General features: G+C 50.1%; 1 long non-coding RNA gene across 1 annotated transcript; it reads right to left on the reverse strand.

The window, feature by feature from the left end:
- Positions 1-3,913: 3,913 nt before the first annotated feature.
- On the reverse strand, positions 3,914-7,921 carry LOC149362831 (uncharacterized). The gene is made up of 2 exons (XR_016288533.1): positions 7,786-7,921; positions 3,914-4,055 (listed from the first exon to the last, which is right to left on the reverse strand). It is a non-coding gene; the product is annotated as an uncharacterized LOC149362831 (long non-coding RNA).

The raw sequence follows: 7,921 nt of genomic DNA on the forward strand, positions 1-7,921 counted from the left end.
ACACTGCGTTCGCGCCAATGTTGTCTGCGCACACGCGAACAGCGTTTTCGGAATGAAACATCTTAGTAGTGACACTCCGTGTCCCCGAAAAAATTCGACTGTTCCGCACCAAGCAGTTCACCGGCCCATAATGCTTTGAGCGTCCATGCTGGCTGAAGTGCAGCGCCGCCAGCTTTCCCTCTAGGTAATAGCAAGAAACTCTATGGGTTTTCTGACTCACGTCCTAGACACCTTGTAGCCCACTCCCTCCGCTAATCCGGAGACCCTGGGCGCACCACGATCGCGCCACTCTGGCGTTTCGTTTGCCATTACGTGTTCCGTTGCGACTACCAATTCATACGAGTATGGCAATCCCCGCGATAGCTCAAAGCTCAGCAGACTCACCATTAGTAGTATCCGTGTGAGGTGGAGCGGACATCATGGCACCCTTAGCGCGCTTAGGGTGCCATGATGATTACAAACAAAGATGATTACTTATTTCGAGCTACATTTTCTTATTCGCGAAAGACTGCCATTTAAACATCTTCTCCGTCCGCCGCTAAGTCAAGTGCGAGAAGTTTACGAGGGTCAAACGTTAAATTTGCGCATTATAACTCCGCAACCAGCAAACATTGTTCTGGAATTCAAGCATTTCGCATGCTTTGCCTCGCATACCTTGGAGTTATGTCGGTTTACAGCCGTCTCACTTGCCCTGTGATCCCCAGTTCTTTCTCCGCATGCTTTCCCGAGCAAAGGGAAATAGCCGCTGCCTTCTTGAGCAGAACGCCCGGGAACACAACAGACGCTCACATTTTGACCTCCGACAGCTGCATCACCCTCACAACACGAGCACTTCAAGCAAAGAAGCGTGGCCCAATGAGCGAACTTGCGTATATTTTCGTCTCGGTTTTGCATGTATCGAGCGTTCTTCGCTGCTTTTCTTCTCCCGGTTGGAGACGCATCATTGTGTAGTAGCCTCAGTACACATTGAACCTTCTGCGCACCGCGCTCTCAGAAGTGGTGTGTTTTATCCATACCGCTAGCACCTGCGCCGATGACGTCGGCCGCGGAAGCTGTAATCGTCCTGCAGTTGATCGCGGCAGGGGGAGGCGAAGGGTAAAACTTGCCAGGACACATGCCGATTAGCTGAGCGCTTCGTACAGAATCTGACGGCAAAGACGCGTCCCAGTCAGGCAGCCATATTATTAAGGCGAGCTCTCTCTGGTAAGAGAGTGTGTGAGCTCTCCTCAAGCATTTCGTTCAGTTTATTTATCTATATTTCACGAAGGCACTCTAAGCCCCCCGCTCCTTCATCGCTTCTTTGCGCCAGCTCACTAAGAATATGCTGGCCGCGTACCTACATTCTTTGTGTCAGTAAGCAAAGAAGTCACGACTGCGTAACGCCAACGATAGGATCCTTTTTTTCTCCACTAGAAAGAAAAAAAAAGGCTCCTTTCGTTGGCGTCACGCAGCCACATCAGTAAAATTCGTCCCGCGTGTTTCTTGGCAGGCATTTCCGAGAGATTAAGCTTTTTTTTTTATTGCCTCTCGTGATGACCCCTGCGGGGATGAGAGCTTGTCTGTTCTGTTTTCTCGTCCGTGTCTTTTCTGCGGGCTTTACGTCAAACGTCGTTTTCCAACTAGCCCAAACCCATACCTTAATGAGAGGTCTGTTCCCTTCCCCGAATATTACTGAGTGAGGCGACAAGACAGCCTCTTTTCGAAACTAGAGCAGACGGTTCCGCCGAAGCGAGGAAGGCAGTCCGCATTGCTCCGACTCCCTTTGTTTAATCTAGCTTGGCAGGGATAATGAGATTCAAGCGAAGTAGTTATCAGAGGCTCATTTTGTGAGGTTACTTTGTAAATCGGTCGCTTTTGATGATTTTTTTCTTGAAGTTCTGAAAAAAAAAAATTTGTCAGTTAAATTTGTCCTGGACTTAGCACTGGAATTACCTGTTTACCAAATACGAGTCAGCAAAACCTGGTCTCATCTATCATCAATCTAGGTGCAGTCAACACCGTTCAGAGCGAAACTCAACCGCTGCATGATTCTTTTGCGGAACAAGCAGTTTATTTTATTTATTTATTTACAAATACTGCTATCCCAGTTGGGACATTGCAGGAGTGGTACATAGGATGGAAAACAGATAAAACAGTAGGATAGTGCATAAACATAAACAAACAAACAAACATAAACATTTACATAAACAAAAGTGTGCTATTAATAAGAAAATACATGATTAGACAATTCTTGCGCAAAGCGGTCAACAGACATCTGACGTAATGTAATATCCAAATTATTCCATAGCTCCACTGTCGAAGGAAAAAATGAATATTTGAAAGAGTCCAAAAACGGCATAAACGGCACAATGTTAAGCGGGTTAGTACGGCGAGTGACACGTGCTGAAGAACTGGCGAAAGAAAAGAAAAGTTGAGAAAGTATGAGCAAGAGGTTTTAGACATGTCACACCTCTACTCATCTGAGCAGTGTGGCGACGGACGTTTGGAAGAGAAATTTGCCACCACTTCGTGGAATTCTCCACATATGGTGCAGTAATAAGACGAAGCGCTCCCAAATGATGTTGAAAAATTGGGTGCTAACTACGCAGAAATGCTTATATCTGGTAGGTCATTCTCCGCGCTGCTGGCATACCAGAGAAACTTGGAGCCCTGTGAACAGTCCTTACGTATGAACAACAAATGCAGCATAATTCTAGTGAATTCGGTAACTATGGCACTATAAATTACAACTACGAATGAACACCAAATCACCGCTGTCCTATTTCAATGCAGCCAGTGAGTGGGGAACACAGCAGTCCGTCATTCATTTTCGGTTGCCGTGTGATTAGAGCAATTGTACGATGCATAATACACACTCAAAAGTGCCAGAATATTATCGCAACGAGCGAACCAACTGCGTACTGCATATTTCCAGTTCAGTCGTATTATTCCAGTCGCCACGTAACCGCATACGAACCGCGCCACACGCATAGCGCACTGTACGCGACCGGCGCGTGGGGCGCAAAATGACGCTGCGAGGGGAAACGGCGGCGCTGGGTGGAATGAAGGGTGTCCCCGCCCTGAAAAAGGATGCGCGCGAACATCAGCGCGCTTAAATGTTGCCGCCATCTATTGGCAGGAGTCGAAAACACAGACACAGGCTTTCACAAAGATTCGCCAGGGAGCAATACCTTCGGAGTGAAAACGTGGTACAAGAAATAAGTAACTAATTTAAATAAACCAGACTTTGCCAAATAGACAAGTGTCTTTTCATTTAAGAGAACACATTGGACAAAGGAACTTAATCAGTTTTGTTGATAAACAGATTACAGTAGCCAAAATAAGTTGAATTAACTTAATGCCGCATATGTAACGTCTGTGGTTCTCTGCAGGAGGTCCAAACGAGTTCCGTCTGTTGGCAGAGTGAGAGAACGCAGCCTGATCGGGGTTGCCAGTGAGCATGGTCTGTTGCTCTCAGCGTAGAGCGTAATTTTTGTAAGCCTCCTCCTGTTGGGGGCTTTGTTGAATGCCAAAAGAAGACTTTGTAATAGCTCTCTGTGCTCTTAATATTAATATTCGTGACGCTTTGTACGTCGCAGGATTACCATAGAGAAAGATATTGGTAAAGTGCGGACACTCCCATAGGGCCCAGCGGCCCATTTGACTGCAGCGCACCAAGCGGGCGGAGTCTCACAACGTCCGGTTTTCGGTTTTAGGCGCGTGGTTTGAATGTCTGCATGCGCTGCGCCTCGCTGCCTGCGGCGATTTCCGTTTCCGGTTACACAGGCGCGCGGTTTGAATGTTAGCATACGGCGCGCACCGCTGCGCCGTTGGCAGCGTATAATTAAATAGATTTCGAGTGCTTTTCACAAGCCGTGAACGCAGCTGCATCACAGCCTTTGCCAAATATTAGCACTCCACAAAAGACACCAGGTGTTGTGTGAAATGAGAACATTTATTTTGTGCAACATAAACAAAGCCGTGGGATGCGGAAGAAGATGGCTCCTGGCCTCCTGCTCAAGGTGATCCTGTTTCGGCACCACGGCGCAGCAGGTGTTGCCGACGGGTGGCATCACCTGAAAAATTCGCAAGTGTGGTTATTCTCAGTCTCCTTATTGTAACTCTGTAAACAGTGAAAAGGTGCGAAAGCGGCGAGGGAACGAAATTACGAGCGGAGTCATCTTTTTGCGAACCTCGCGTGCTGAACGTCGTTGCGGAAAGTACAATACACATACCCTACTACACGGCAGATGCCAATCAACTTTTTGCAAGCATTTCTACATTCCCCGACGTTATTGTCTACCTTCTAAAACCTACGTGGACAGAAGAGTACGTTGTTTGTTCGAGAATATTTCGTACAAAGACGGCCACAACACGGACTACGAACCAGAAGTACACAATGTTTTAGGAGCACTGAGAAATACACGGGTGCAACGTATGTTTTAAGAAGCATAGAAAATTAAACTATCGGCGCAACAGTTCTTGGTTTTCAAGCTCTTTAGAGTTTAGAAAGCCCGACGCGTTGCCTTTTTTTGCCGGTTTTCAAAAGCACATCCCTGTGTTGTCAACGCACGGGCAAAATGTGCGTTTCCACGAGCGCAGATAACTGACTCTTTCACACGTACATACATACATACTACAAGAGTAAGGTTTTCGAGCTTTTCGTGCGTCATCTTTTTTTTCCACCAGTCCTGAAAACTACGGTCCCGTACTTGCTGCGCGGGAACGGTCGTCTTCGCCGTTCGCCCACTTTCAAAAAAGTACATTTTAACCTTACACCGACAAATGTCACCCAAAAGAAGTTACATATTGTCGGGGGCCATACAAAAACTTGACGTCCCGAGAAAGCGCGAAACCAAGCAAAACTAACCGCTAGGCACAGCGCGTCGGGCCACAGGCCGTGGGCAGTTTTTTTTTTTTAGAGCGCAGCTCTTTGGCGTCCGTTCCTGGGTTTCGCGTCGGCGTTGTCGTCGGCCTCGTAACCAGCTCCGCCCCCCTTTCATCCCCCCAGCGCTAGCAGCGACCGACTGATACTGCTGGATGCCGCTGACGCCGCTAGAGAGTCAAGATAACGTGACTGCATAGAACACCGTCGCCGCCATGCAGAAAGAGGAGGAAAGGGTCCCCCCCCCCCCCCTGTTCTTGTGTGGCGGATAGGGTGCTCTTCAGTTGCCGACGCGCCGGTTATTTCACGTAGGCCCCGGCACGTCGACGAATACGTGACCACCTTCCCACGGCTAGACCTGGTTCTTAGCGCTGCGGAAGCGAGGGTATCATATTGTCACGTTGTAGTGACGGCGGTCCAGCGGTCAGGAAGACACCAACCGTTCTTGGAGACGAAGCTGTTTATTTGGGCTGACTTGCGCCCGCAAAAGAACTGAATCACTCGGCGGCGGCGTAAGCAACAAACTTTCTCGTCGGTCGCCGAACTACGAATGTCCGCCGCTCGCGGCGTCGCTCAATTTAAAGGCGGCAAGGAAACTTCCAGATAACAGGACAAGATCATCTACAGTAATCTAGAAAAACCTAGATGCAGCCTTTCATGGCTGCGATCAATCGAGATTAGTCTGGTCGCTTCTCGCGTCACGAACAGAAGTGAACCCTTTCCTGCAGCCTTGAGCGTGAACGAACAAACACTACAATGATACGTGGCATTACCCCCCTTCCAAAGAAGCATCGTCTCGATGCTTTATAATGAAATTAAACACGATGAATGCTTCGAGAACTTAGAGTCCTTTAGCGTTCCTAATAAGGTGTAAGGGCAGCGGTAAAAGCTTTAAGTCTGGCCGTGTCGTCGTAGTTTTTGTCGTCGTATTTGTCGTCGTATTTGTCGTCGTAGTAGTCGTCGTCGTCGTAGGGATCGTCGTCGTCGTAGGGGTCGTCGTCTTCGTAGGGGTCGTCGTCTTCGTAGGGGTCGTCGTCGTCGTAGGGATCGTCGTTGTCGTAGGGGTCGTCGTTGTCGTAGGGGTCGTCGTTGTCGTAGGGGTCGTCGTTGTCGTAGGGGTCGTCGTTGTCGTAGGGTTCGTCGTTGTCGTAGGGTTCGTCGTTGTCGTAGGGTTCGTCGTTGTCGTAGGGGGCATGGTCTTCTGTTTTCGTCGATGGAAGATCTTAGTTCTTGCGCTCAGAAGCAACCTCACTTCCAGAGGCTGCTTTATTCAGTTTAACATTCGGAGGCTGGGGAAGCGTCCACGCACTGCGCAGCCTCGGCTAGGAGATACTTAGCGCGGTGACGATGGCGACGGAGAACGCGATAGGCGGCTCGGCGATGAGTATCCTTCCCGACGCAAAAAATCCTCGATTTCGGCTGGTCGCTGGCCGGGTCGGGGTCGTGGGGCGTCGTAAGGGAACCCTCGGATGCCCATTCTCCTGTATGGGCAGTACCGGAGAATGTGACCGGCTTCTCCGCAGTGGAAGCATTGTGGGCGGCGCTGGTCGGGTGTTCTCCACTCGACGCATTTCCTCGGCCGTGTACGACGCTCGTAGGACGGGCAAGTTGGGGCGAGAGGGCGGCGCTCCAGCGCAGCTGGCTAAGGGCGATAGGGACTTGGGTCCCGTCGTCGAGGAACAGGACGGCGCACTGCTGCGGCGTAAGTCATGGTTGGAGACTGCAGAGGCTGCGTGGTAGACTGGAGTCAGGTCTTCCGGCGAATAACTCAAAGGGCTGGCGTCACGACTTGCAGGGGTTGTCCGGTACCTGGAAGGCCACCCAGCACCTCCACCAGATGTCACGTTGTAGTGACGGCGGTCCAGCGGTCAGGAAGACACCAACCGTTCTTGGAGACGAAGCTGTTTATTTGGGCTGACTTGCGCCCGCAAAAGAACTGAATCACTCGGCGGCGGCGTAAGCAACAAACGTTCTCGTCGGTCGCCGAACTACGAATGTCCGCCGCTCGCGGCATCGCTCAATTTAAAGGCGGCAAGGAAACTTCCAGATAACAGGACAAGATCATCTACAGTAATCTAGAAAAACCTAGATGCAGCCTTTCATGGCTGCGATCAATCGAGATTAGTCTGGTCGCTTCTCGCGTCACGAACAGAAGTGAACCCTTTCCTGCAGCCTTGAGCGTGAACGAACAAACACTACAATGATACGTGGCAATATTGTTTGTGTCGGCATCGGCGGCGTTGTCCCTGAAACCAACTCCGCAGCTGGGGTTGACTCACTATCGGCGTCAGCGGCATCAGTCAGTCGCTGCTATCTCTTCCCTCCTCCCTTTATCGTGTTGTCCGCTTGCTGCGCGCGCTTCTGCCCCCATCGTTTGCCGCTGGGTGTACACGCCACCCCCCTCCCTCCTCTTCCTGCGAAAAATAAAAAAAAAATTCTGTGATAGCGCATACATGCGTTGCTCGATTTCTTTGCCTCAATCTATCGAAAAGGTGAAACAGCTTATTTCCTGCGCTCAAATTTCGCATTAGGAAGTAATGTAATCGTCGGTAATTTTTTTTTGTTTCTACGCACCGACCGGCGAGGCTGCATCATGCAGCATCATTCCTCCCGCCGCTCCCGCCCACGGCGTAGCATGACACAGCGTGCGCGCGTCCTTCACAACTGCGCCGGCGTACTAAGCTAGAGTGCTCGAAATACAGCGTAATTTTGCATAAAGTGCTTGAAATGTAGCGTACTTCTGCAAAAACAAAACATTCCTTCCTTGACGTTCTCACAAACTGCAAGAATGCCGTGAACAACAGCCGGCTGGCCACAGAGCGAGCGCGCCGCTTCACGAACTGCAGACAGGCATCGGCGGCCGGCGCGGCCGCCTAAATTGCATGCAATACAGCGTACTTCCACAAATAAACATTTCTCACCTTGCCGCCGTCATAAACAGGAGGAGTTCTGCGTCGAAGGGCAAGAGAGACGAAAAAAATTGCGGTCTGCCCGCACGACCAAATACGCCGCACGCTTTCACGCGCACAAAACTGCCCTCACGATGCTCCGTTGTCT

Source organism: Amblyomma mixtum, chromosome 2 (assembly GCF_055824585.1).
Source record: "Amblyomma mixtum isolate Tamu chromosome 2, ASM5582458v1, whole genome shotgun sequence".
Classification (NCBI taxonomy): domain Eukaryota; kingdom Metazoa; phylum Arthropoda; class Arachnida; order Ixodida; family Ixodidae; genus Amblyomma; species Amblyomma mixtum.